Here is a 5,124-nt window from a genome sequence, read left to right as displayed (position 1 = left end):
GATGGCCGGGTCCTCCTCTTCGGCAAGCAAAACATGATGGCCGAGGGGCCCTCGATGTCGATATTCCCGGAGCTTGTGGTGTGCGATCCCTTGCACCGGCGGTACATCCTGCTTCCCCCAGTGCCTGAAGATCTGGTGGCGTCGATGGAGAGCCAAGACGACGAATTTTTAGGGTGGTCTTGCAAGCCTAGCCTCATTCCACTCAGCGATGAGGAGGCTGCCCTGGTGAAAGAGACAACGTTCAGAGTGATCTGGTCGGCATGTTGCAAAACCAATATAGTCGTGTTTGTCTTCTCTTCGAGCACTGGGCAATGGCAAGCCGCTGCATCCCAGGCCTGCATGGACGGGGCGCCTTTGTATTTTATCAGGCGCCATTTGGTGGGCGGCTGCGTCTACTGGGTCTTGCCGATGAATAAGACTCCATTGCTGACCTCCCACCTGGAGAATGGAGCCAACAAGATATAGCTATTGTGGATGCAGGGGAAGGCAGGCTTGGGACGTTCCGTACAGGTTATGAAAATGCAAGTGGTGAATCTTATCTCTGTTATTCCATTTGGCAAAACAAAGGCGAGAGTTCCGGCGACTGGCAGATGGAGAAAATGTCACTAGGTTCTGGGTATCGGTATAATATCGAAGGTGGAACAGAAAACTACTTGATCCTACTAAGGATAGAAGCTCAGAGCATCTCCAGCCGTTGGCCCCCCAGGGCGCGCCTAAAAATCGCCGCCTGGGGGTGAGCCGGCGCAAAAATTAAGCCTGGGAGCGAGTTGGTCCCTAGCCGCCGGCCCCAGGGCTGCCCCCAGGCAGCTACCTGACATGATTATTGTATGTATGCATTGAGCCACCTTGTAGTGATCTACTATCTTAACCAATCAGAAAATTAGAAAATTTGATGGGCATATATCTTTCCTTTATCCCATTCTCTCCCATGCCCGCCGATGTTCCTTCGGGCATCGACCCACAACCTCCAGCGCTTTCGTGTTCCTTCCTAGAAGCCCATGCCCGCATTTCCCCTTCCTCACTTCCTGTAACATTCATCTCCTATCTCGCTTGCGCGCCTAGCCTGCTTCATGCTGCCTCCCCGCCCACACATAGGAGAGATATTTTTGGTTGTACTGCTAAAACTAAGGGGCGTGCCATCCAGGTAGAAAAAATATACCTGCTGCACACTTGTGGGAACTAATTCATAAAACCTTCAATCAAGATGAGTATCTAGTGAATCCCACAGCGAAGCAAAGCGTGGGCATGTGACTAGTTTGTTCCATTTTGCTCGTGAAGTAGTATTGAATTGTACAACAACCTGAGCTGAAAGTTCTTCTGTATCATCTGATTATTACCTGTCTTGCTTGCGCAGAGTCGGTCGATGGATTAAGAAGCCTCATCCTTGGAACTCCAAGATGAAGAAGGTGGCACTGAAATGTAACAGTTGTGATGAGCATTTGCAAGATTAGGGTGGCGCATGCCTGAGATTAAGAAGCTATTTCGCTGAGACAGTGAGATGGCCCCTAATTATTTTCTTCTTCTTCTTGAGATGATGGCTCCTAATTAGCAGCTAGCTACAGATATGCGCAAAGGAGACAGGGAAAGAAAGGTACATGTTGATGAAGATGCCGCTGAAATTTGACAGTTGTGATGAGCATTTGCTACATATTAAGAATCTTTGTCGCTGTGACGGCATGTTTGTTGATGGACGGATGGATACCATTTCTATATATCGTGTGTGACATTCCCATGTCATTATGAATCCATTATGGTACTTTTATTGTACTGTTATTATAGTCTCTTGAGGTGTGGTTGATCCAAATGCATGAGTGAAAAATCTTAGTACATAATTATATATCCGTGTCTACAAGTTTTCTTATATCGGATATAGTTGGCGTGCAAGACAAGTGCACAATAATTGTAGCAGTATGTTCTACATCAAATCAAATACTCCCTTTGCAAACATTTGTAAGATGTTTTAGATCACTAAAGTACTACTGTCTTATAAAGTTTACAGAGGTAGTATGTTACAAGCGTATACTTTTCTGAACTAATACGTGTCGATCTTCATAGAATTCCAGGTTAAATTGGAAAACCATTTCCTTGCAAAAATAATAATTTGAAAACCATTGTTTGGGAACTTGAGATAGCGTGCCCATTCTGAGTATAAGTGTATAACACTGAACTTCATTGCATAAATATGACATAAAAAAGAAACTTGGTTAGCAAGGAAAATACAGTTTTCAGCTATGACCCTATGAAATTAATTACGTAAATATATCACATAAAAATATTTTTGTATGCACGGAAAATACAGTTTTCAAACTGGCGCTGTAGTAGTTTTTTTTAATAATAAAAAATAGCACAACGGACAGCCCGTATAGCCTGAAGGATGGCCCTTTACATATATTCTTCTTACCTTTCATCCAAGGACCGTTAGTGGATGGGCCGCGAAGGAGTCGGCGAGGGGTGTTCCGTCGCCGGCCTCCCCTTAATTTCCAATGGAGAGCAGCAAGAGAATTGAACCGAGTTTGCCGGAGTTCCCCGCCCACCTCTTGGAGCGGATATTCCATTTGGTGGGCGGCTGCGTCTACTGCGTCTACTGGAGAATGGAGCCAACAAGATATAGCTATTGTGGATGCAGGGGAAGGCAGGCTTGGGATGTTCCGTACAGGTCATGAAAATGCAAGTGGTGAATCTTATCTCTGTTATTCCATTTGGCAAAACAAAGGCGAGAGTTCCGGCGACTGGCAGATGGAGAAAATGTCACTAGGTTCTGGGTATCGGTATAATATCGAAGGTGGAACAGAAAACTACTTGATCCTACTAAGGATAGAAGCTCAGAAGTACTTTTCGTTAATAACCCCACCAATCACTGAATTTTGCAAACTGGATGTCAGGACAATGCAGGTTGAGAGGATTTGTGCTGAATCTTGCGGGTTCTCTGGTTCTAAAGCGTTCATATATACCAACTTCCCACCATCGTTGTTGTCTTTACCGACAATATGAAGCGGTAAACTTTCTATTGCATCCTTGCTATGTTCATCCCTTCATGGTTATCTCCCAGCTTGTCTAGTGCCTAATAGTTCAATACTGCAGTTGGTTGTTCTTGTTTGCATCATTTAGAGCATCTCTAATAGATAGTCCAAAATTTGGCGGTCCAAAAGCGGAGATGTAAAATTTGGACCGTCAAAAAGTGCGTTTTGGGAGCTCCAAAAAAAGCTCAACTTCAACAGATGGTCCAAATTGATGGTCCAAAAGAGCAACTCCAATAGATGGTCCAAAATGAAGATGTAAAACGACATACTACTAGTCTATTCAACATAGTTCAAACATCAAATTCAACATAGTTTCATACATCAACTTCAACTACTACTTATTCAAACTACCAGATAAACTACTCATCGGAGCTACGGAACTGCTCCCAGAACTCCTGCTTCGTCGGGTCGTCGCACCCCTCCTCCTCCTCCTCCCGAGAAGTTTGCCCAGTCCTCCTCGGAAGAGGACTCGATGGGGATCACCGTCGAGGGACCGGCCTCATCCTCCTTCTTCGGCCCCTTCTTCTTCTGCTCCGCCTCACGCTTCCAGTAGTACTCCATCTCGGCCTGGACGTACTCCGGATGCTCCCGAGCAAACCTCACCATCGCCTCCTCATCGGTCTCGCCAGCACTGACGACAACCGACGGCTTCTTCGTCTTCTTCTTCTTCGTCGTGATCTCCTTCATGTTGATGCCCTGCGGCACAAGCATCTCCGCTTCCGCCTGACTCTTGATCTCTGGAAAGTTGAGGTGCGACCGAGGCCTCTCGGCACGCCACACCGCCACGTCGTAGGCACGCGCGGCCTCGTGGGCGGAGGGGTACGTGCCGATCCACCAACGCCTTACGGCGTCGGAGAACTCCACACCCCAGTTGCCGGAGGGCTTCTGCCTCACGCTGAAGAAGCCCGACTTGCCCTTCGGCGTCTTCTTTGGCGCCATTGGGAGCGGCGTGCGGCCGGGGCGGTGCTGCGGGCGGCGGTGGCGGGCGGGGCGATGACGAATGGAGCCGGGCGGGGCGGATCTTGGGCGGCGGGCGGGGCGGAGCTGCGGGGCGGGCGGGCGCGACGTGGCATGGAAACAGCGGCGGGCGGCGGGGCGGGTGTGGAAAACAACGGTGGGCGACGGGGCGGTGCTGCCGGGCGGCGGTGCGCGGGCGGCGGCGATGATGGATGGAGCCGGGCGGGGCGGATCTGCGGGGCGGCGGGGCGGGCGGGGGCGGTGGCGGAGCTGCGGGGCGGGCGGTCGCGCGTGGCATGGAAACAGCGGCGGGCGGCGCGGATGAAACAGCGGTGGGGCGGGGCGGGCCGGATCTGATGCGGGCGGCGTGCGGCGGCGCGGCGGGTGTGGAGGCGGCGGGCGGCGGCGGACGGTGGGAGGTCGCGGGGCGGGCGGGCGGGAACGGAAATGAAGTGGTGGTTGGGAGTTCGCGGGCGGCGGCTGGTTTTGGACCAGATACATCTCGTGATGTATATTTGCATCGCGAGGTGTTGCATTTTACATCACGAGGAGGCCGCGCTCCAATTTTTTTTTGCATATGGACTGTCTGTTGGAGCAGTGTTTTTTGCCCCAGACGGTCCAAAAGTTAGTTATTTTTACATTTGGACCATCTATTGGAGATGCTCTTAGTAGGGGTTATTTATCTTGTGCTAGGTACATAATTGCAATTCGCTGTCTTGTTTTTTGTGTTTGTTCAAATTGTCATTTTTAGGGAATCAGACAGGAGAAAAGATCTTCCACATAGCTTATGCGTCCATTATTATGTTAGGCCTCATGAAATCAACAATTATTTTCAAGGAATATTTCATGGTCAAGGTATAGAAGGATTGATAGATCCAGTTTTTCCTTTTGAGTATTTCACTCACCTAACGATAATTCATTCCATTCAAGCACGGCTACACTTGTGTCTATTTCTTAATAAATAATAAGCAACGAGGCAGGAAAAGTCTTCTTTTAGCCATGTTCGCATATATGATTTTATCTTCAATGTTGTTTCAAAATAAATATGATTAACTTATACAGTCACAAATAAGAGCCCAACTCACTGCTCATGTATCTTGTTCTCAAAAGCTGTTTGATTTGAATCAGCCTCATAAGATCCATTATA

General features: G+C 48.7%; 1 pseudogene; it reads right to left on the bottom strand.

Moving 5' to 3' along the window:
- Positions 1–3,379: 3,379 nt before the first annotated feature.
- LOC125519408 lies at positions 3,380–3,959 on the bottom strand (annotated as a pseudogene).
- Between the last annotated feature and the right edge of the window lie 1,165 nt (positions 3,960–5,124).

The sequence above is a fragment of the Triticum urartu genome, chromosome 7, assembly GCF_003073215.2.
Source record: "Triticum urartu cultivar G1812 chromosome 7, Tu2.1, whole genome shotgun sequence".
Classification (NCBI taxonomy): Eukaryota; Viridiplantae; Streptophyta; class Magnoliopsida; order Poales; family Poaceae; genus Triticum; species Triticum urartu.
Note: the sequence above shows the minus strand (reverse complement) of the source record. Positions and strands in the feature narration are given on the sequence as shown.